The following is a 26418-nucleotide window of genomic DNA, read 5'->3' as shown; positions in this document are numbered from 1 at the left end:
AACATGCATTACTAACGGTTATTCGATGTGTAGATACACAGCTCTGTCTAAAGAATTTCTAGATAACTTCACAAAGTGGTTCGTTTTCGTCATTTATAAATTAGTATTTTGATACTTTCTAGTACAAATAGAAATGGGAATTTAAAAATCATATTATTAATTAGTTAGGCTATATAAAGTGCAGTCAACGAATTTTATTCTTTTAACCTCCAAATTATTTAAAACGTAAATCATAATAAATGAAAATAAATTCCTTTCAGTGTTCATATCATGGAAAACACCCGAAAATATTCTCATTGTCCATCATAGGTAATAGTAGTACTGGTAGGAACGGGTTAGAAGTAGTGATGGGTAAATTCCCGGGAAGATATTTTTCGGGAATATTCCCAAAATGGGAATTTATGCGGGAATTTATGTTCAATCAGGAAGAAAATTGCATTATATTACTATATTATGATTTCAAAGTTGAGCTAATTTTTATATTACAGCATATTATTACTGTTGTCCACAGAGGATTCTTTAAACTGTATATTCTGAACGGTACTATGTTACTTTATTAACACTTTGTTATATTTAGAAAGTACGCATAAATGTATATTTATTTACAATATGCTCTATCAATTAAATATGTGTGAAAAAATTATATAGTAACAGTTTAAATTTATATGTAAGTGGATTTGCTCAACTTGACTCTATTACTGATATTATGAACACATTAAATTTATAAATGTTATATAGCAATTACATTGGGTAAATGCTAGAAGATACATGTCTCACCAATTTATCAACCTTTGCGCATACATATTTATGTTCACAAAATTTGCAAGATACTTACTTATCTTTATAGTTTAGCACGTAACATTGCCATACACAACCTTTCGCTCTACCTAATTCTCAAAATTCCATACGCTAATTCACATGTAAAAGAAGTCCGAGTACTTCTTCTGAAATTCGAGTCAGAGAGAGGAGACAGACCGACTTCTATTACTAATGGTGGTACAGGGATTACTAATAGTACTTCATTTCTATTTCTACATAATTCTAAATTACTTTACAAAATGGTTCCATTTCATCATTTGTAAATTAGTACTTAGTTAATTTTGGCAGTTCTTTAGTATTAGCAACTACTTTTTTGCGATATTTAATTTCCATGCGTTTGTTTTATGGTTTCATGCGTTAAATTACGTTCCCAACATTAAATTCAGACAGCGTTGCAGAGCGAGCGTTAGCGAATGAGGGCGGGTTAGTGCCCCGCATGGCACTTTCTTTTTTTTTTGTATCTTCGTTACCAACAATTCACTTTCTTTTCTCACATAAATCACTTCTACTTACCTTTCCGTTTTGTATAAAGCCCCTACTGCCCTAAAAAAAAATGTGTTCTATACTTCCTTGACTACTTGAACATCATTATCAACTCATTTCTTACGTAAATCATCCTATTTTTTGCTAGTTTTGGCCCCCCAATTCTAAACAATTACCTTACTTTTTAGTGCCAATGGAAATGGAACTTAGAGAATCATATTATTAGTTATATAAAGTACCGTCAATAATTTTAAATTTTTTAATCTCCAAGTTCTTTAAAACCTAGAAGTAAATCATAATATATTAAAATAAAGTAAGTAGTCATATGGTTCTTATAATTTGGAAGATAAAGAAATTGAAATAAATTCCCAGGAAAAAAAACGGGAATAATCCCATTTTTTAAATTCCTTCCCACCGGGAATATTCCCACTGGGGTTTTGTTCTCGATATATTATGGGCAAATTAAAGACTTACGCAAATTTTTGTGTACATTTTACAACCTATGGATCCGTTCCGCACAGTAAAACAAGAGTACCTGTCAGTAAAAGTCCACCCGCCTCCACATACAACACCGCTTACAACATACAAACAATAAACACACGCTGTTACCAGGTCTGGATATTAAAAACTAGCGAGGTTATGCTCCAAAGGTAGTGGATTTGAACTAGTTGTAGTCCCAATGTAAAAAATGAATTAATTTGTAGGTATACACTTTTACGAATCATATATATCCTTATCGATTTGGAATACATAGAGTTGGAATTATATCAGATATATAGGTTGGCCGCGGTTATGTTTTAATGTAAACTCCATACTACCTCGGGAGTAATAGAACTGCAATGAACTTAATATAAAATGAGCAACTCTCTAATTTCCTAGCTGACATGTTTGCTTAACTCAGTTTTCTGCGCTCTGAAATACACTTTACAAAGTAAACAGTATGTCGTTTCACTTTTATTCCTCACTTCTTTAATTAAATGGCTAAATTCTTTATCTGGGAGCCATGAATTTTGGACTATTTATTGTAACTCTACTTACTCCTTATGTTAATAAGGATAAGAGAGTAACACAATTAAATTTTCGATTTTCACGTTTACACAGGAACAGCGTCGGTGATATTGGAACAGCGTAAACTCATCAAAATATAATGTTGTCAGATCTTGACATTGAAAAGTACTAAAACAAGAGGTGGTCCGGTATCGAATTTCTAATTAAACCTTTTATTGTATATAAGTACCAAGGAACATAAGCATATAAAACTAACAATTTGTGATCTTATGTATGAAAATAAGAAAGTTACATAAGGCTATATTCTTAAGGCTTGTTTTAGACGGAAGCATTTATCGTACCATTTCTCGTAGCAAAAATCGTGTAAAGTAGCAAATGCTATAGCATTTTCATGCCATGGCATATCCTATGACATTTCTTGTAGATAGAACCTGCTCTATTTCGTAGCATTTTCCCCAGACCGGAGGGAAGTTACAAACACGTTTTTGAAAACGAAACCTGGGTGGCAGTGATCCAAAAGTAAATACTAAAATATCAAACATCCCATTCGTATAATATTTACTCTTTATTTTAATCAGTTTGTTATCAATCCTGATGATAGCAAACACACTATACAATAAAAACTACATACTCCAACAATTTCAAGAACTCAATACCAATTCTAAATAACTAATTTATGTTTTAATCATTTCTATAGTATCAAAAAAATACGTCTAAAATATGCAAAATATTAATCTTTCTATTATTCCATTTCTTGTTGAATTCACATATAGTGAATATCACACATTATTAACCTCGCATGACAAGTATCCAGCTTTTCACATTGATTTACTTATCAGAAACCAACAAAACAAGAAACCACACTCAGCAGTCCGCATACGTTAAAATGAAAAACGACCGGAAAATCATACCTCACATAATTAGCTCTGGCTCTCAAATTTTCCTCTTCAGTCCAAATATAAAATCAGTTTCGGTATCAAGGAGAACCAATCAAGTGGAAAAGCAAAGAAAAACACATTTATTAATACACATATCTATTCAATTTAAATTAAAATTTAAATAATCCAATTTTTAATCATGCTCTAATAAATACATAAACTACAGGCTTTCTATTATTCCATTTTTTGTTTACTTCACACATAGTTAATGTCACACATTATTAACCTCGCATGTCAAGTATCCAGCTTTTCACATTGCTTTAGTTATCTATGGAATTTCGAAGGAAACAAGGGGGTATTATGATGGCAGTAGAAAATAAGAATGGGAAGGTAGTCAGCGAGAGAAATGAGGACATAGGAAGGTGGAAAGAATACATTGAAGACTTATATGAGAGTAGGGATAGACCGTGTAGCCTAAATGTTGAAGTAGAAAATGAAGTAGGGGAGGATGATAAAGGATTTAGTATTCTTAGGGATGAGGGTGAAAAAGCTATATCCGAGATTAGGAATGGAAAGGCAACCGGAATAGATAACATACCAATCGAATTCATTAAATATATAGGAGACAAGGGAAAGAAAGAATTGTTCCGACTATGCAATGAAATATATGAAACAGGAGTATGGCCGAAAGACTTTCTGAAAACGATCATGATACCGATGGCTAAGAAATCGAACCCAAAGGGATGTGAGGATTATAGAACTATTAGTCTCATATCTCATGCAGCTAAAATTCTGCTCCGAATACTGAACAGAAACTTATATGAAAGAACAAATAAAGAAGTTGAGGAGGAGCAGTTCAGGTTCAGAAGAGGCAAGGGCACAAGAGATGCAATTGGATTATTAAGAGCGATCGGTGAAAGATTTATAGAAAAAGGGAAAGAGGTGTATGTTATATTTATTGATCTAGAAAAGGCTTTTGACCGCGTGAATGGGAAATTGTTGTTGGGAGTTCTAACGAAGATATGGTTGGAATGGAAAGATAGAAGACTTATAAGAAACTTATACATGAACCAACAAGTAAGTGTTAGGATAGGGGAAGAACTGACGGAAGAGAGTGCAATTGGAAGGGGAGTTCGACAAGAATGCTGCCTCTCGCCAACACTATTTAATGTCTATCTAGAAGAGATAGTGAAAAAGAGTTTACATGATGATGGTATTTCGGTAGGAGGTAGAATCATTAGACGCATAAGATTTGCAGATGATATGGCGCTTGTTGCAGAATCTGAAAAGAAAATCAATAAAATGTCAGAAAAATGAGAAAGGGCTTTGAAGAATGTGGGATGAAAATAAATGTTAGAAAGACAAAAGCCATGGTGATTGGAACTAAGGGGTCTGTGTCAAATATAAAAGAAGGAGTGGAGAAAATAGAACAAGTGAATAGTTTTCGATATCTGGGTAGAGTAGTAATTGCGTCACCCTATCGAACTATTGATCATCCAATTTGGGGCCTCATGGACCATAGCGAATGAATGAGGGATGCTTTGGCCCGGGATTGCATCACCTATTGAAATTTTGCTAATACTTATTCAGGGGCCATGCACGCCGGTGCAAATGAGTCAGAGGTACCTTGGCCCGGCTATGACGTCATTGAATTGGGAGTTTTGGATTAGAGGTCATGATGATTCTTTAAAATTTATAAAAATATGGTCTTGATGATTCATTACCTTATGAAAATAGTACAGGTTTATGAATGCTTTTTATTTTCGTTCCCTTTTATGGCATAAAATTTGGGGATTGTGATCCCTTTGATGAGATGGACTATCACTGGTGCGAATGAAATCTTTAGTTTTACGTCCCACAGTTATGCCGGCTAGGCTAAAGGAGACGGTGACGATGAGAAAGGAATGCAAGTATGGGAGAAAATTGGAGTATACCGAGCATAATGTTGCCCAACACAAAATTACTTTCGTGGGGTTTGAACCAGGGACCCCATACAGCAGAGGTGAACGCTCTATCACTGAGCCACCACGTCCCTTACTGGCGTGAATGAAGTAAAGGTATTTGGTTTGATATAATGTGTTTGTTTGACGTCGGGGTGACCCTATTTCACTTTTGATTATACAATTTGGGCTCCCACATGGACCATAGCGAATGATTTAGAGATGATTTGGTTCGGGATTGCATTACCTATTGAAATTTTGCTTATGCTTACTCAGGGGGCAGGGATCACTCAGGACACATAAGATCACCTTGATCCACGTGACGAGAGGGTCCTCGTTCCCTTTGATGAGTATAAAAATATCAATTTCGGAACTTGTTTTTTTTTAGCTTGTCCTATTATCTTTCAAGAGACATTTTTGTTATATAATAGAGTACAATGGTTTACTTTTTAAATTTGGGAGTCATCGTTCTCTTTGATGAGTATTGATTTTGGAACCTTATTACGTTATATGGAAGCATATTTAAGATTATTCTCTTAAATTTGATAACTACTTTGTGATCCATTTTGCTGCACTTCAGGGGTGAACATCGATACCTTAAATGTGTTGCAATCGTCCCAAGTTCGATTCTTGGTGCTAGTTTAGGAAATGTTGAATTTAACGTTCCCGCGAAAAACGATGGTGATGAGAAATGATAGGACGAAACAGGGAAAACATGAACTTCCTTGACTGAGGATTGAAGCAGACACCTCACACATCAGAAATAAGCGCTGAGGCACCGTACTCCATTGAGAAGTTTTAATTTGTTGATTCCTATGTTATAGACATTCCAATGGTCCTGAGTTTGATTCTTGGTGCTAGTTTCAGGAAATGTTGAGTTTGACGTCCCCCTTGAAACGATGATGAGAAATGATAGAACGAAACATGTGGAAAGATGAACTTACTTGCCTGCGGATTGAAGCAGAGACCTCACACATCAGAAATAAATGCTGAGTCACCATGCCTCTTCGGTGAGAGCAATTTTGCGTATGAAAAGAACATGAAAGATTATGTTTCATTACACATTTCTGCTCGTTGTTACCCTGAGTTCAAAAATATGGTTACATTGCTCTTTATTGAAGGAATTGAAAAAGATTATTTTGATTAATATGCATTTTAAAAGACATTTTTCTCTCTTGACTTGCTACAAGCTAGCAACAGAAAAAGGAAATACGTAAAACCTTCTGAAGGTGACTAATGTTGCTTTTGCTGTGCAATTTTGTAGGAAGTTTACTTGTCGAAGATTACTCATAGTCATCCTACAGGATACATAATCATGATTTTGGCAACGTGACACCGCATTAATATGTTGAAATTGGTTAAATAGATATGAATCTATAGATAACTCTAGAGATCACGCTATTGAATTCTTCCGGCTGTGACAGTACACGTATGTACATATGTGTCACGCCACGTATTTTGGGTGCGGCAGTTTCTAAGAGCCAATCAAAATGCAAAAGAGCAATAAGTTTCCATATTTGTGGAGATGATAAAACGGATGTACTGACGGATGTGAGACTTGGGTGTGACCCTCGAGAATAATATAAAAGAACCTCAAGGTCTCAAACGGTTGTTGAGAGGTGCAGAAGTTCAGAAGGTCCGAGGTCCAGAGGTGCATAGGTTCGAGACGTCGGTTGTAACCAGACAGAATCATCGTCAAAGTTTCTAAGAGTTACAAGAATACTACCATAAGGTATGTATAATCTCTAGTTGCATCATAAAATTCAAGTTTAGAGATGTCATGCGGTACTTCAAAATGATTTGTGTACCTACCATAAAACTTTCAAGGTTAAGAACTGTTGTCGCATACTTCGTATTTCATTTTCCATCTCCAATAACTTGCCTGAATAACTTGCCTGTTAATCAATTTATATTAAGATATATAACAATCAAATGAACTATCAAATATCACATTATTCTTATTAATCATTCAATAAAATGTTGTCATATATTACCATTTTAGTTATCTAATAAACTTACTTTTTATAAATAATGTTGTCATTCCCCTAGATTAAACCACCTTTCCCATGAAAATCATGGTGTAATTTGATTATATTTTCTTTGTGACATCCGCTGTAGAATTAGCGTGAGCAGATCTCTACATTATGGTGGAATAAAACGAGCTAAGTAATACAAAAGAGTCTGCACATCGTCACAAATGGGGGCTCGTCCAAAGCTTTTCTTCTTTCTTTTTCATTTTTCGGGACGAAAAATTTTGTGGTGCTGCTATGACATCTTTTCCTTTTCTATTTTATGTCTTATGTTATGTTTTGGTATTTTGTTCATAGTGCATGATAATTTAAGCAAATTATGTAAGTTGTCGCATTACTGCAATTGTGTTATTTTGGATTCTAATGTCAATTAGTGATCTGATTATATTGCTCATAGTGAAATACCCCCCCATTAATTTTTTCTGATTAGAGAAAACAAAACAAAGAAAAAATAGTGAAAACAGTAATTCAAAATGTCTTTCCATTGGTTCCCCTTTTTCAAACCTAAGAAATCCCCACCAAAATTTCATGCTTGGTATATTGCAAAAACGGGGGAAGCAAGTTGCAAATATTGCAGAAAAATTCTTGCTGAGAAAGCCGCGCTTACGCAGGCTTTGCGCTCCGAAGTATGTCCCCTGGCAAAAGAAGCAACAGATCTGCCCGTGCAGCAAGCCAGTTTCCGAGTAGCCAGTTCGCCTACTTTACTTGAACCGCGGATAAACCATCCACAGCAGAATAGTTTACCCTATCCTGTGGATAGGGAACCGATAACACAAACGCAGCATTATAAAGAGAATTTAGCTAAGTTCGAAGAAACTTGTAATAAAATGCCATCCTTGACTCCTTTGGACAGTACACAGTATAAACCAGCGGTCGCGAAACGCACAATTTTTCTTAAGCCAGAAAAACTGACTAACCCTTCTAATGAAGGTGCAGTTAGTTCTTCCGAAGAATCCCCTGGTATTATGACTAGTGACTTTGAGTTCGATCCTAAGTTAGCGTCAACACCTTTAAAGAAAGAAGAACAGCAGCAAGTAGTTGCTTCAGAAGCGGTCATGGATGAAGTTTATTTTCCATTTGACATACCACCTCATGTGGGCGACCCCTTGAAAATTCTCCACCTGAATCAAGTAAATATGATTCAGAAGACAAAATTAAACAATTGGCAAAGAAGGAGCTCTGTCAGGAAAAGACTGCACGTGACGTACTAACACCGAGTCCTTTCTCATATGACTCAGGCGAAGAACTTAAAGAGTTTATAAATGAAGAACCTTGTATTGAAAATCTACGTCTCCTTAAATATCCGCAAATTGCTTCTCATCCTCCTCAAGTGAAATATTCTCCCACTGCCGATAACGCACTTGCGCTTTTGTTATATAATAATATTAGGCAAGAAATTTTAGATAATCACGAAGTGAAGACTCCCTCAGAGGATTCATTACCCTTGGACGAGAATAAGGCAATAAATGTTAATTTACTCCCTCCGAAACGACCCCAAATAGAAAATTGACAAGATTCTGATGAATCAAGTGCACGGGAAGAAACAGAAGATCGAGTAGCCAGTGTCCCGGTATTGAAATTGCCGAAATTTAAAGGAAGCCCTAAAGAATCTGTTACAAGATTCCTTGATGAATATCAGACCATATATCGTGCTCTCGATTGGCTCGACCAGGAGCAATGTATATATCTAGCGGCCTGTCTCGAAAATTCTGCCCTTGATTGGTTCCTATGTCACAAGGATGCCATCCAACAGTTGCAGTTTCGAGAATTAAAGCAAATGATTTCTCGAGCATTTCCTGACGATTTATATAAAGGACAGCTTGAACAAAAATTAAGGAGAAAACGACTCCCTCCTCGTTTCCCACCTGATAACTTCGCATATACTTTAATACGAGACTGGAAGTTCGTAAGACCTGAAATGGGAGAGAGAGAATTGTTACGCCTATTGTATAAAGCGTTGCTTTCAAATTATGTCCAGGCCTTAGTATTAAAGGAAGTATCGACAATAGATCAAGCTATTCATGTGTTGCGTTTATTGTATTTAGCTGACATTTATACTGAATCTAATCGGGAAATGAAGAAAAAATATAGAGAATTAAGACCACATCATGTAAAACCTTATATGGGTGCTAAAACAATTCGTTTGTTAAAAGAATGTGGACATATAAACGTGAAATCGGGAGAGATGGTAGGCCAATTGAAGTGAAAAGAGCTCGAACGAATTTGTGTGATCAAAGATTGCCCACGACTACAATTCGAATTTTTAATAAAAAAGTAGACGCATTATTAGACAGTGGTTCGCAAGTCTCTGTTTTGGCTGAAGAAATGATCCCTCAAAATTTTCCAGTTGCTAAGCGAATGCGTGCCACTATTCGTTTGCGCACATTAGCGGATAAGTTAACTCAATCACTCCCAGTGGTTCGGTTAAGTTTCCAAGTTGGACTTATGGTCGAAGATCGCGTCGTTTATGGTTAAATGTGGCATTAGTTAAACAGTCTCAATTAGACGAGAAAATGGTTCTAGGAATAGATTTCATTCAGCGTTACACGTACGGTATAGGGTTACAGTCTATAACTATTAATGGCAATCAAAGACATCCTAACATGAAGTTTTATGTTCAGTATTTGCCAAGCCGCAAGGAACAAACAGTATTAAATCTGTCACATGTTCAGTTTTGCAACAAAAATGGTAACTCTAGGACGAATAGAAGCGTTAGCTCAACATCAGTACCACCTACGAACATTGACGTGCCTCAAAGTAGTTTAGAACTTCATGATTCAATCTCCCTTTCTGAAGACGCACATTGTGATTCCCAACCTGAGGACGAATGTCCTATATTGAAAATCAACTGTATTGAGCAGGAAACATCTCGTAACTTGATCACAACTGCCAAGCGCATGCAAATACCTGCTGGGAAAGTTGGTTTAGTGCAAGTTAAGCCATGTTATCCTATAACTGGAGATCATTATGTTGAACCGAATGATGTTTTGTATCGAACTTACTCATGTTTAATACCACCTACAATTTATGTAGAAGAAAATGGGTATGCTAAACTGCCTGTGTTTAATTTGAGTAAGCGGGACGTGACTATTCCAGATGCTCAAATCATAGGACATTTGGAGAAATGTATTCCTACACCAGAGATAAGAGTGAACACGGTTAAAGCCAGCCCACTCTCCGCTGAGAAAGTCGAAAATTCGAAATCTAAATTACAACACGATGTTGGCAAAGAAATTGACACTTCCCCTGACCTTTCGTCTGAAGATCGAAAAAGGGTAGTAGATCTATTGAATGAATTTCAAGATATTATTGCGTGGACAATAAATGATATAACTGTAACACACGAATATGAGCATAGCATAGAATTATTTTCAAACATCCCTGTATCTTCACCACCCTACAGAGAGACCTTAGAGACAAAAGGAGCCATGAAAGAAGAGATTGATAATTTGCTTAAACAAAACATCATTTCTAGTTGTTGGTCTTCATACGCATCACCAGTTTTTTTAGTTAAGAAGAGAGATAATTCTAAGAAACTCATAGTGGACTATAGAAAATTGAACTCCGTCATATCTCCTGAGAGTTACGCTCTTCCATCACTCAACGACCTAATAGATTTATTCACAAATATTCAATTCATAAGTTCAATAGACCTCAGATCTGGTTTTCTACAAATTCCCTTAAAGGAAGAGGATAAATTGAAAACTGCATTCATTTGTAGTGCCGGTTTGTTTAATTTTAATGTGGTCCCAAAAGGTCTCTCCACTTCCTCCGTAGCATTTCAAAGAATGATCGACAAAGTGTTTGCAGGGTTAAAATTCAATATTATGGCATGCTTCGTGGATGACTTGATTGTTTTTGGAAAATCTATAGACGAAAAGTTAGATAGACTTCGGAAAGTATTCACTCGTTTGCGAGAAGCCAATCTAAAATTAAATCCCTCAAAATATCACTTTATGTAAGCTGAACTACCAATCTTAGGATTCGTCGTAGGACGCGAAGGGGTTAAGATAGATCCTAAACGAGTCGAGGCTATCACTAACTTTCCCGAACAAAAAACAGTTCGTGATGTACGCAGTTTCGTTGGATTGGCTAGTTATAATCGAAGATTTATTAAAAACTTTTCAGTTATCGCGAAGCCCTTAATAGATTTGAGTAAGCCTGATGTAATTTTTCAATTTGGAGATAAAGAACGTCAAGCCTTTAATATCTTAAAGGAGAAACTCGTTACTGCCCCAGTATTAGCCATCTTTGATCCTGAAGCAGATGCTACCGAATTGTATGTAGATGCTTCTGAATACGGAATTCGCGCCGTATTAATGCAAATCAAGAATGGAGAGAAGAAACCGATTGCTTATTATAGCAGAAAAATCTCAGACCATGAAGCTAAGTCCTTAACGATCCCAGAAAAAGAGACCATGGCTTTGGTACAAACCGTGTTACACTTCCATGAATATCTAATAGGAGTGCCTCACTTCACTGCATTTACTGATAGTTGTTGTGTTTGCTATTTAAGGAACATGAAAAATCTGAAAGGCAAATATCTTCGTTGGTTAATCCGCTTACAATCTTACAACTTTACGATTAAAGCGATAAGGGGTAATCCCTCTAATCGTCATTCAGATTGTATGTCATGATATCCGACGCAAACTCTAAGTGAGGAAGAAAATGCCAATCGCGAAGATGGACTGTGTATAAACACGATGAAAATTGACGCGACTGATGTAATCAAGGCACAGAAAGAAGACGAATATTTTGGTAGAATTCGTGATTTAGTAAGGTCTGATCCTACTAATAATGAGGCTCGCCCTTATGTATTAGTAGACGAGGTGTTATATCGTAAAGCCAATAACGATTTAAAACAATGTTCCACGATGTATGATCCGTGAAATTTTATATGCTATCCATACATCATGTCTAGAAGGCGGACATCTTGGAGAGAGCAAAGTGTTTTCTCGTGTCAATGAGCGATTTTTTTGGCCTCGAATGGGATTCGATATCAAACAATATATTAAGACATGTCGCGAATGTCAAGAACGTAAGGACTCAACCACTACAGCATTAGGGTTGCATGAACCAATTAAACCACTAGCTCCTTTCCATACCTTAAATTTGGAAGTATTTGGCCCACTGCTCTCCTCTAATGGTTATAAGTATGTCATCACCGCTGTCGATATGTTTCCAAACTATGTAGTGGCACGACCATTAAGAACAATAATAGCCAAGAAAGTTGCAAAGTTTTTGTTGAAGGATATTATTTGTTATTTTGGTCCACCCCGCCATATATTGTCAGACCTTGGTTCTAAATTCCACACACAAGTAACTAGCGAAATTATGACTCTACTCGGTATACATCAAAAGTTTAGTATTAATTACCATCATAGAATAAATTCACGAATGGAGAAATATGATCAAGCTTTGGTAAACTATTTGAAGAAATATATGTCAACTTCCCAGAAAGATTGGGCTCTATTTGTTAGAACTGCTTGTTACTCTTATAATACTATAAAACACAAACACCATCCTTGTTCTCCTTTTGAATTGGTGTTTGGTAGAATGGCTGAATTAGGACTCGAACTCGAGACTCCATGCCGAACCCCGTATGGAAAACTCGTGAAAAAGAATCTTGATCGTATAAAGAAAATTATCACAAAGGTCTTAACTAGTCAGCAGTAAAAACAACAAGCCAAAATTGATAAGCGTAGGAAAGCCCATACGTAAAAAGAAAATGATTAGACCTCATTACAAGTTTGGTAACTAAGCCGGGTTATTTCCTAAATGTATGCAACGTGCATCATTAAGAAAGTTAATGTTGAACGAACGAAGTTATATTGTCCAAGTTCTCTAGTTTCAACCTGATCGAATTGTTCGATCATTTCATAGTTAAAAAATGTTAAGTTATCGCGATAGGCGTAGGAACTTCTAACGTGAAATTCAATGTTGATGCAGGCTTTCTGAAAGAAATGTTATATCAATACCTAAATAAATAATTAAATAAGTAAATGGGTACCCAATCAATTAAGTAAATATATTTATATGTATAGAAGGAATAAATAGAGAAAAGAGTAGTTGAGAGAAGTACAAAATGGTTTTAAATCCATATATGGTCGGAAACCCTGCTACAAAAAAAAGGAGAGAAAAGAGAATAAGAAGAAAGTATATACAACTAAGGAAACAGCTTGATTCCTTGCGTAGGTACTATATTCCTGGTGTTGACAGCAGACCAAAGACAGACAGACAGACAGACAAAACAAAAAACACCAAGTGAAAAGAAGAGAGAAATAGAGAAATGGAAAATAAAAAAAAATATTTATTTGTTAAAAGTAATACTTCCGTCAGAAGGATTGAAAATCGCATTAATGAGAGAGAATAAGAATTAAAAATAGGATACGCCTTCGTATTTTGTAGGTCCAGATAGGCTTTTGCCCACGCAACCTCATCTGAGCTTAGTGAACCATTGCCTTATTGGCAAGACGGAATAAAACACCTTATGAACGTTTTAGAATTAAGTATGCAGTTCTAAAAGCATGTAACAAACTAGAGTTAATTATGAATACATATTACATATTACAACTGGTTTGAACCCCGTGTATTGGAAAATATCTTACTCTTAAGGCAGGTCGTGTATAAATAAAGTTGATTGACTAAAGTTGAATGGATCTGCTAAGGTTAAGTAGGTTTACGTGCCCTCCTTGATGCTCTCTTGGAGCTCCATAATGTGACATATAGTCTACCCAAGTTAAAATCAATCGACAGAGTGTACTGATGAATCATGGAGGACAATGATTCTATAATAATAGAGGCCGTGGTATAGGAGGTCATTATATTAATAGAGGCCAGACGTGATAGACAGATTAACAATAAGGATAGAACTCTCAAAATGTAAGACCTATAGATAAAACTCAAAAATAAGCGAGCATTGGTATTTTTTATCTTATTCATTGTATTTCTTTCAATTTTATTTTCTTTCCTTTTACTGTTTAAATTTCTGCGCAGGTAATTAGTAGTTAGAAGAGATAGCTAAGGAAATAAAAATATATAAAAGGGACTCATATAATAATTTATATTCCCTTATATCATAAGATAACCAATCATGAATCACTGTGTGCTTCGTCCTCGTATAGAAGAAAGGTGTACGTTTCCATATTTCTATTAGTATTATTTTACTCTAAAGCATTAGATATTGCAGCAGTGAGAACGATGAAATTGTCATTTGAAAACAGAAACAGACAAGAACACGAGCAACAATAATTTAATTTTGTATAATCATGTTTTGCTTCCTTTTACAGATAATGCCTCTATAAATTGTCATTGGTCGTAAGTAATTACGTCTTGCTTTGTTTGTATTAATGCAATGCAACATTATAGTATATTCTATAAAAAGGTATTATAGTTACATACATCATTGTATTACAGATACTGCAGATGGATGACAATTCACAATTCACCGTTTGCTTGAGCACTATAGGTAGCCCCGAAATACCTGTGTACCCCTCCCTCTTTATTTTTTTTGGGGGGATTGGCATGAATGTAGGTATAGGCATGAATGTGCTCTGTTATGAAGCAAGGACGCCTTCTTCCCCTTTACTTCTTTTTATTTCCGGTTTATTTCCGGCCTGATCCAGCAACGTTCTGTACCTTTTTTTAAAAAGGTCTCTCTCTCTAAGCAAGTATATGTTTTGTAATATATTTCATACTTGTTAAAAAATATATATTGTGATATTCTTCATATTTGTTAAATCAAACATTGTTCTTTTCTCAACGATCTTACTTTATAACAGTATTATCTGCTATTATGTAATAGTGTTTTCTTGAGTAGTTACTACATTCCGGAAGTAAGTTATCTACTTCCTTATTCAACTGTTATTAGCACACACTCTCAGGACAACAATCCTTATCTATAATTTGTATGCAATGAAGTGCGTTACTTTAAAAAGAAGGTTCTAAGATATAAAAATCACCATCATTACTAATTGAGATGAATCCTCTACTATTGGAATTAGGTCAAGTTGAATGGCAACAGCCTTACTCAGAAAGTTTTCATGCAATAATAATAATAATAATAATAATAATAATAATAATAATAATAATAATAATAATAATAAATTGTAACTAAATTGTACCGTACATTAAAACAAATGAATAGTCATGAGCATTCTATAATCTGGAAACAATAATAAGATTAATAATTAATTAACATCCATTAATAGGCATAGTTCCTTCATCATTGCTAATTACAAGGCAGTAGTCACTATAAATAACTTTTATTTTCTCAAGGGTGCATATTATGAAAACGTATTCACTTTCAGACCACTAAATTCATGGTTTGGATTGGTCCTATTCTGATGGGATCTCTATTTCAGCAGTAAAGGAACTGTTTTCCACCTTACTCACACCAAATAGCAAATTATACTGCAAGGAAAATTAATAACATTAAATGAATTCTAAAGTTATTTAATCAAAGCTGAAAATTTAAAGAATTTAGGATGCTCTCGGATAGGAAGCCTTCCGTTCTCGAGTGAGCACGGAATTGCCTTTGATATTGTGTTACAAAATGGAGGCTGATCCTTGTTCGCCCACTGCTCCATTTCGAACTCTGTTTAGACGTTTGTCTTTAATCATGACCTTTACATTGTTATCTAATTGTCACCATTAAATTAGCTAAAAAATATTATTGTTCCATTGGCTAATAAGGAATATGTGCTCCACAGTAGCCTATCTCAAGAAGGCTTTCTGCGTACGAGTGCATTTACTCTGACCGCTTTAGGTTGGATGAAGCGTCAGTCCTAAGAGTGATTTCTATTTCCTAGACAGTTTGACTCTTACCTGTGCTGACTATCTGAATATATCAAATGTTATTGAGTTATGCGCCTTACTACTCCTTATTAAGGTACTATTATGAACGTTATATTGTTTTGATTACAGATGAGCTTTGATTACAGATGATAATGTAGTTATGGTGATATTATTAGTACATAATTATATGTGTTGCGCAAGTTATGTTTCAGGCTAATGTTGATTATCTTTGTATTATTGATTAATATTGATTACTGTTGTTTTATCATTAGAAGTGTAGAAGTAACGTTATATAATCGCTAGATTTATTTGAATATGTATATGTAATAGTTATTTAGTTAAATTGTTAGATTATTATATATTTTGCACATTGTCGATATATATATATATATATTTTTGCACAATAGCTTATGATGATTTTAAGCAAAGACCGAGTCATTATCATTCCCTATGTGTAATATATATAGAGTGTTGACTTCGTTCACATATTTTATATAAGAACACTATGTTCAGTAACTTATAGGCTAGCTTATTAATTAGTATATTACTCATATATCCCAATAGTATATTACTTATGGATACAGTTAGCACACATATAGATATAACTTCCTTGAGTGCACTACTGATTATGAAAAAAAAACTAAAATAAAATAAGAAACAAAAACACTCAACAAAACCTTGCCAATGAAACATGCATAAAACCTTTGCGTTGCATCAGTTATATAACTGATAATAAACTATATTGTGATAATAAGAAAAGTGAAAAGGAAATCAAGCAAGTTATGTCAATACTACATATTACACTACTACATGCATTACATGTCATTACTCATGCTACATTCCCTCTAATTACTAATTCTACATATACTCCAGACTCCATGCATTCAAGTCTTGTTCCAATGTGTAGGTGTTAATTGGTGAAATACTTCAGTCCTCTCACATCCACTTGCTGAGAGCATGCGAAGTGAATTAATAACATTCCCCCAGGGACACCCCTGCCTAACGAAGTTAAATTAAAATCACACTAGAGTCAGGGTTGCCGCTAACGGAAGTTGTTAGTAACCAACATAGTGCCATCAACCCCATTGCAGACTGTCAGGGTCCATCCACACACCAGACAGGGCGTTACATCATGCAAACTTTTATGGTATAGTTTAACTTTCTGCTACCGGCGTCCCCGAATAATTGGAGTAAATTTTCCTAAATTGTACCGGAAGTATTTTGAGCGGCCAGTGAGTGAGTCCTCTTAAATGTCATTGAATGAGTGTCTTCTTCCTCTTCAACGTGCATTCTAACCTTATATTCTAAGTTTTACTCATTAGTGTTCTTATCTTAATAATTATGGTGGACAACACCGTGTGTTTTCTCAAGATTTTCCCGTTTCTTCCCACTTCCTTCATTTCATCATTTCAATCATTACTCATCGCCACCGTCTCCATTAGCCTAACAGGCATAATCATGGGACGTAATTCAAGAAATTCATTATCTAATAAATTTTCATTATCTAATATTATTTTCATTATCTAATAAATTTTATCCCACTAATTTATATGGTACAACATGCTATTTAACATAGGAAAATAAAGTAATTTTGTAATAATCTAGTTCCTTTCTATACTGATGAAAGCTTGTTTTGCCACAAGTTGTAAGTACAATCAAGTTATTTAAAATGTATTCTCATTTCTAGCCGACGACAGACCCCTATTATCTCTTAATACAAATTATATTATTAAAAGACACAGGTAGACTCTTGATTAGGTAAAATAGACAAATAACACCATAAATAATTAATCATATGAACAGGGGTTTGCCTAATATCAATTGTGTGGATTTCTTTTACCTATTTACTATTTTAAAAGATATATATATATATATATATATATATATATATATATATATATATATAAAAGAGAGAAAGTCTATGCAACATTTGCATGCAAACATTTTATACTCTTCAACTTCACTATTACTTAATCTTATGTAACAAATTATTACGTAAAGTTGGAAGCCCGGAAGACTTTATCATCACAAAATTCCAACTACTCGCTATCAGCAGAACAAGGACACACATATGAATGAACAGACAAATGCATTATTATGCGGCTACGCATGCACTTTAGATTATACTACCAACGTTTTCATACTCATAAAAAAAAGGATGAACAAGAACATAAAATAACAATATAAGAATATAGAATAAATTATTTATCCTTCCTTACTATATATCCATTCTATTAATTGTGTTGTGCTGTTACAGAAGTTATCATTAAGTATTAATGTATTAAAATTCGTTAATGGTGATTAATATTATTGTTATGTATTAATGATTTGGATTTCTTAATTAGAGTTTATTTAGTTGTTATTTAGAGCTTATAAGATTATGAATTAATATATTTTCAATTGTCTTTTCATGAGTAACTCTTGACTACGGCTCGAGAGGCACCTCGTTCAAAATTAACGGCCAGCACTGAAAGGGGATACTTCTAAAAATTGGTTAAATCTACAGACATTTGGAACACCTATTGGACGGACAAGTGAATGACTGTGAACTTTATAAGGATAGTTCACCCTTCAAAAATAGTATTCCTGGAGCACCTGCAGTATCACTAATGTGTTATTCGTGGTAGTCTATATGATGTTTGGTAGGACTAAGGAAAAGACATTCGAATATGCCTATTTACTTACCTGGTTAACGAAACTTTCCTTTTCTTGTACTCGTTTTAATACTTTCGTTCTCGCTTTAATACTTTCGTTTTAATACTAATTCTACATCAATTTTTTTGTCTAAGTCTTCACTTTACTAAATAACTGCCCTAAAATTGCACTAAATACACTGTACACTGTACACCACCTACTTGGCATACCTTCTGAATTCCTAGGATTGAATATTAAAGAACAATAGTATACTTTGATACGAATCAACATTTCCTGCCAACGCCCGAACGGATTTCCACTAATAAATTACAGCCACCAATCGAATAACAGAAAACATATTTTCAACCCATATTAGGCGTTATGGGTTCACTTGCTAACATTAGTAAGAATTAAAACGTCCCATCCCCACATTTTTTCACTAGTATATCGATATCGCACATAAACAGCTTGAAGGATATAATTGTAGTTATGTATACCCTATCTTGGTTTAAAACTCATACTTACAGATGGAAATATTGCTGCAACCTTCTTCGTTGCATTCACACAAGTTCCTGTAATATCATTTTAATGCGTAAACAGGAAACCCCTATCGAAGCATTGTGGTTGTCCACGGCGTAGCTCATAATACTTGTTATCTAATATTTCCTCTCATGTAATTCGTCTATGCATGAAATTGTAATTTTTTTTATTCTATGTATCTGTTCAATTGTCGTGATGTTAGTGAAATAGCCCCCTGGAAACGTTGACTCCAGATTGATTCCATGTTGATTCAAAATTATATTAAGGATCCGATTTAGTTCCTGAATACAAGTACTCTGAGGTTCGATTCCCCCTCGTCACAGATTAATAATATGTGAATGATTAAACTTCTTTAATTGGCTCAATTCGGTATACCTAAAAACTCGCCCATGACCAGGCGGAAGTAAAAACCACTAGGTGTGAAGGTCCCAAATCTAACTAAGTATTGGTTCGATTCTCCGAAGTTCCCGAATAATAAACAACAAAGGATCCTTTTCTTTCCTCGCTCCTTTGAATACACCTGTAAACTTTTTAAAACGCACAAAAAAGGAGAAAGGAAAGAGAGGATTATTCATTATTTTGGAGGATTACTTAAAACGAAACAGGGTTCCAATAAATTTTAAATTCATGACATGTAGACTCAAGGCAATTTCTATATATATATATATATATATATATATATATATATATATATATATATATATATATATATTTCTCAATATTGAACTAATATTCGTTGTTTGTCACGCTTAAAATAATATAACCTATAGTAAATTAAAATTCAAGATCACAATATCAACAGTTTGACGGTAGTTCCTCCTTGAATCTACATGAACTTAAATATTGGAAATTCATTATAATAAATTAACAAATCAATTGTAGTCAATAATAGTAATTCAACCTTTGTTGATATCTCGAATCCTTATGTAACCATTCTCTATTTAAACCCCATTAATAGTTGACGTTACTAATTACTCATTACCAATTACTTGGGTGACTAAATTGTAATCATTCATTTATCCTTGTAAACAACGCAACACGGCTGTCTTGCTATGTAATTACCACAATTTATGTGTTGGCATATCTTCTTTTCCATTCATCTTAGGTGCCAATCTCTTAATCAATGGTTTATGTTCTCTTATTTCATTCAATCACTTCATAAGCACAATATTGAAATTAAAATATGTGTGTAATGTAATGAAATAATGCAAACTATTGTGCTCCTGAGTATATTACATTGTTACTAATTATAACAATACTATTTTTGTGTGGTGTTAAATTTCTAATGGGACCCTATTTCGTTGAGTATGAGATGGTGCACATCTCACTAGATTGTAGTATTTAACGTACGTAACCGTATATTAATACTCACTTTTATTAAAGCTCAGAATTTGCCATTAGTGAATCTACTGTACTAAAGAAACTGAATTGAATTTAAGATAGTGTGCTGAACATTACAAAATCGCCGTTAGAATGATAAACCGGACGGTTCTCTGTTATTGTCCAGTAGTCTAGTTCACTCTCTGTCATTACTTTATTCTCTGTCCCTTTTGCATATATTACAATTCCAATAAAATGTGGATACTTGTCGTTAAGGTTTTTATGCAAGATTTTTTTAATAATGAATCTTTAGAACTGAGAACTGTTAGTTGTTAATGAACATTATGTAGGTTGTTCTCCTGTTGCATTCTTGCAATCGTAGCATTTACGATAATTGAGAAAATTGACTTTTCCTCTTAATGTAGCATGTTCAATATGTCATTAACTTTTCAACTTTAGTGTAATATTTCATTCAAGTGACTTCTTGCAAATTTTAGCACATTGAAATGTTGTTCATCTTTACTTTGATATAGTACATCAGTAATGTTATATGATGTGTCAAACTAAAATATTTTTGTTAATTGATGTTACTCATTCCTAATCACTAAAATATTCTTGTTAGTTGATGTAACTCATTCATAATCAACTGTATTTCCATTTTAGCTGTGTTATGTGAAGAAACAGGGACACCATTTTGTTATAAACGTTCTCTGTATTATTGTTAAGAAAAGATGAAATGCGACTATGCTGACAACAGACTCATAAGTATACATGACCTATGCTTTCTTCACTTTGCAAAAACTTTTTTTTCAATATATATATATATATATATATATATATATATATATATATATATATATATATATATATATATATATATATATATATATTTACGAGGGTCACTCGGAAAGTTTGGATATCTATGTTCCAGCTTCAACGCTCGCTTCTTGATGATTTTCGAGGTCGAAAATTATGAAGCAGTGGCAATGTGACGCTGAGTTCAAAAATATGGTTACATTGCTCTATATTGAAGGAATTGAAAAAGATTATTTTGATTAATATGCATTTTAAAAGACATTTTTCTCTCTTGACTTGCTACAAGCTAGCAACAGAAAAAGGAAATACGTAAAACCTTCTGAAGGTGACTAATGTTGCTTTTGCTGCGCAATTTTGTAGGAAGTTTACTTGTCGAAGATTACTCATTGTCATCATACGGGATACATAATCATGATTTTGGCAACGTGACACCGCATTAATATGTTGAAATTGGTTAAATAGATATGAATCTATAGATAAATCTAGAGATCACGCTATTGAATTCTTCCGGCTGTGACAGTACACGTATGTACATGTGTGTCACGCCACGTATTTTGGGTGCGGCAGTCTCTAAGAGCCAATCAAAATGCAAAAGAGCAATAAGTTTCCATATTTGTGGAGATGATAAAACGGATGTACTGACGGATGTGAGACTTGGGTGTGACCCTCGAGAATAATATAAAAGAACCTCAAGGTCTCAAACGGTTGTTGAGAGGTGCAGAAGTTCAGAAGGTCCGAGGTCCAGAGGTGCATAGGTTCGAGACGTCGGTTGTAGCCAGACAGAATCATCGTCAAAGTTTCTAAGAGTTACAAGAATACTACCATAAGGTATGTATAATCTCTAGTTGCATCATAAAATTCAAGTTTAGAGATGTCATGCGGTACTTCAAAATGATTTGTGTACCTACCATAAAACTTTCAAGGTTAAGAACTGTTGTCGCATACTAGTATTTCATTTTCCATCTCCAATAACTTGCCTGAATAACTTGCCTGTTAATCAATTTATATTAAGATATATAACAATCAAATGAACTATCAAATATCACATTATTCTTATTAATCATTCAATTAAATGTTGTCATATATTACCATTTTAGTTATGTAATAAACTTACTTTTTATAAATAATGTTGTCATTCCCCATGATTAAACCACCTTTCCCATGAAAATCATGGTGTAATTTGATTATATTTTCTTTGTGACATCCGCTATAGAATTAGCGTGAGCAGATCTCTACATTATGGTGGAATAAAACGAGCTAAGTAATACAAAAGAGTCTGCACATCGTCACAGTTTGTTATTGTGAAATTGCAGAATCTGCTTATACTACATCAGCAATTTTTTTCTCAGCTGACGGACTTTTAAAGCTCAACTTTACATTTATGTCAAAACACTTTCGTAACATATCGGTGAGTGTTACATTTTTTAATCAAGTTTAAGGAAATTGAATCACATTTTATATGTGCTAATTTGAATTTCGGAAGAAACTAACGGGTCAACGGTATGATGTCACGATCAAAATTGCGATACTAGATGTCGTAACGATTGGTGTGTAAGGGGAAAAACGTGAATAATGTCAGAACCAATCAGATTGTTTCCTTACATCACGTTTCGGCTCATGATACATGATGAAAACTGTGTTTTCATTGATTCTCCGTGATTTCATCTATTAATTTCCTCGTTTCTGATTGGCTGATAGTGATGTCACTTTATAGTTGAACACGTTTCAGGCCTAAATAAAATTCTTAATTCCATTTTCAAGTTCTACTTCCTCGAAGATCTTGAATGAACGAAGGTGTACCTCCTGTCACAGCGTGACTTTACTCCGTTCTTTGAATTTGAGGTAAGTTCAGTACCGGCGGAAGGGCTGGGCGAGCCGGGCGACCGCCCGGGGCGCCAAATTTTAGGGGAGTTTGGGGGCGCCAAAATCCTTGCTAAATTTATATTATTGTAAACGGTGAACTAAAAATTAACTTTTTCATAAATTGTGTAGCAACATTGGTTATTATCTCATGCCATAGGCCTCACTCTTTATAACAACCCCGGTTTCTTCTTAAATCTCCTATAAAGGAAATCCCTTCATCCCTTCACCTTATTTGTCTATAAAAAATCTCCGCTGACAAAGCTAAAGGCTATTGTTGAGAATTGGGAGTTTTGAGCAACAATAACACGCTTTGACACTTACAACCGCCGCGGTGCCGACAGTTGCACTCCTTGCGACAAAGCTATGTCGGCCGCTCTAACAATACACACAAACAATATTGAGTTATCGGTAACAAAAAAGAAATTAGTCCTGTTTGTACTGTCAAATGTCTCGTGAAAGAACATTATAAATCAGAAGTCATGTACTCCCATGCGCAAAAAAAAAAAAAAATGCGCGTATACTGTAACTCACGATTTTCCGTATTTATTCCTTTTTCCTTACGTTTATGGGTAAAATTGAGTTATTAGTACGGTGTATGTGGAGATAATAGAGAGCAATCCATCTAAGGAGATATTTCCAAAAAAATATAATAAAATAATAAAAATATAAACAAAAAACAAAATTATGCTCGGTTTTGTGTATACTGGCCACGATGATTTCTAAGGATTTTTTCAGTAGCACAGCACGATTGCGGAGGGAATTGAGTAGGGGAGTCGAGGAGATGGATCAAGGAACTGGATACTGGACTAAAATGTTGCATTTATTGGTTAAAACCTAGTGTGTAGATTGCCTGCCAAATATAAATTAGCTTCTGTAACTAAGATGTCGTACGAAAATATAGAATTAAACAGGAAAACTCATATGTTAAGGTTCGAAGCGATACGCACCATGGTTATGAAGATTCTTTCCCTAGAAAAAAGATCAAACACAACGTAGCCTGTGTGGTTAGGTGGATAGAGTGGCGGACTCGTAGTTATTTTATTACTTTGACACCACATCGAATCCCATCCTATTCCATTCTTTATTTTTTTTACAAAACATTATAATTTTCATGTTAATAAGAACCGAAGCAATATACTAAGGACAACTTATTGATATCCAGGATTACAGTATTATTGGTAACAGCTATTGTTTTCAGTTCATGTTGTTGTATAGCTTCTCTCACCCTGTTTTCTTGGGAAAATAACAATTTTGTCTCCAACAAAATGTAAAGGATATATACGGACACAAAAAGACATCTTAGTATCAAACGTGATTTATCGTGATGAAATGGACTAGTTTGCCATTATTAAAAAAAAAGAACTAAAGTGAATTACCGAAGTTGACTTCCCTTTAGCTTTGAGCTAAAATTTTTTTTTTCTTTATAAGACTATACTTTATGAGGCATGGTGTGTGATCATACCCACAAATTTAGCTAGGGAGTGAAAGATAATCGTTTATACAAACATTTTACAGGTTTAGGTGCGTGAAACACCAATACACCATGGTCTCGCTTATCCGACCATCCTTTGTTACACATACCGTATGATCCGATATATCATTGCAGAAAGCACCAATCGGTAAGAAGAACTGCAAGTTTTGGTCTTAATCTATTTTTCATGTATATCGCCTAGCGCGCCCGTCTACACGTTGACTCATACATCTATCAGTCAGTGCAGACACGTATCCAGGTTTTCTATTCGGAGGGGGCCCAACACGAATCCTCGTAAGCACGTAATTCTAATGTTTTAAAAATATCAATATCAATAATAATAATAATAATAATAATAATAATAATAATAATAATAATAATAATAATAATAATAATAATAATAATAATATTAATAATAATAATGCAACAGTTCTGTATTTCTCTTAAACTTTTTCCTACTTTTCATTTATTAACCGGTTTACTTTGGAAACTGCATTATAGCACAAACAAAATGAAACATATTTTCGAGTGAAATGTAACTAAAGAGAACTGTCTGCTACGTATATCACCTAACAAAAATAGGAAGAAGACATTGAGTGTATCGTTCTAATATATTAAAGTTAAAAACAGAACAGAAACAAAATGTTAATCCTATTTAATTCCTGTTCTTTAATTCCAAATGGTATAATGGCATTATGGTATGTTCTTAGAATTATAACAAGACAACAGCACATTGCCCAAAGTTTGGACACTGACTATTAGTAAACTGATATAAAAGAATCTCAAAAGGGTAAAAGCATGTTTATTAAAAAGTGCTTGAGTTTCGGAGGGGGACAGCCCTCAGGCCCTCACGCTGGATACGTCCCTGATTCAGTGCAGTGCAGTTATTTGTTATAAAACATTATTATTAGATGTGTAATATGTAAAATTATATCATAAGTTTTACTTTTAATAGGTCTTTTCTTAGCACAATTATCCAGCGTTCTGCCTGCCTGTTTATGTCGGATAAGCGAAATTCTACTGTATTTCCAAAGCTAGCATATACATGAACTAGAATTGTATTGTCCTAGAACAGACAATAGTGTGAAATGCTTATATTAAAAGGCTGGAATAAAAAAATAAATACTGTTTTGGTAGCGTGAGAACAAATTAAAAACAATTCAATATATTTCCTAGGTATTAGATTATCATCTTATTGTGTCGATATGTATTCTTTTTTTAAACATAGTTTTAAAAGTCATACCATTCTCAATATTCCTAAGGAAATCGAAAGAAAAACTCCTATGTGCCTCTTGTGGCAAAGCGGCTTAAGCGCGTGGTCTGAAACGTTAAGGTATAGATAGAGTACCCGTACTTCAAAAATGCAAATCCGGGACGCTACTAAATTACGAGAATCTTTGAAATGCTTAAAATTGAAAGAAGTGTTGAATACTAATTTACTTTTCTTCATTAGATAGAGTTGTTCAAGCATTACGTTATTACATTTTTATTCCTTTCACTAGACCTTCTTCCAAGGGCGCCGATTTCTCTGTAAATTTATTTTCTGGGAGGGCATTCAAATGCAGACGATATATATTAGGATTTTAAGGCAAATTGCATTCAAATTATGCCAAATATTGTATATTCATAAATACAAAGGGGGCCTACATGAGCTTTGGGGGGCCCGGCCCCCTAGGATCGGCGCCCTTGCCTTCTTCCTAGTTAAGCAAACATAAGCAGATGATTTACTCCCTTCCCTTGGTAAGCAAAATTGTTTTTGTTTCTCAAGATTTGTTGTGTTTCGTGAAATAACAGCAGGAATTTCCAGATTACTTAACCAT

The 26418-nt window shown here is 34.3% G+C and overlaps 1 protein-coding gene across 4 annotated transcripts in view; it reads right to left on the bottom strand.

Annotated features, from left to right (window-relative positions):
* Positions 1-2458, bottom strand: part of LOC145691099 (uncharacterized) — a 61610-nt gene extending 59152 nt beyond the window's left edge. Inside the window, exon 1 of one of the 4 annotated variants that reach the window (XM_081766787.1) lies at positions 2385-2458. The gene's annotated coding sequence lies outside the window, so the exon portion shown is untranslated. Of the gene's footprint in view, positions 1-1776; positions 2267-2340 lie in introns of those variants that run through there. The other 3 variants (XM_081766784.1, XM_081766785.1, XM_081766786.1) reach the window with 3 other exon arrangements.
* Between the last annotated feature and the right edge of the window lie 23960 nt (positions 2459-26418).

This window comes from Thermobia domestica, chromosome 7 (genome assembly GCF_964235325.1).
Source record: "Thermobia domestica chromosome 7, izTheDome1.hap1.1, whole genome shotgun sequence".
Lineage (NCBI taxonomy): Eukaryota > Metazoa > Arthropoda > Insecta > Zygentoma > Lepismatidae > Thermobia > Thermobia domestica.
Note: the sequence above shows the minus strand (reverse complement) of the source record. Positions and strands in the feature narration are given on the sequence as shown.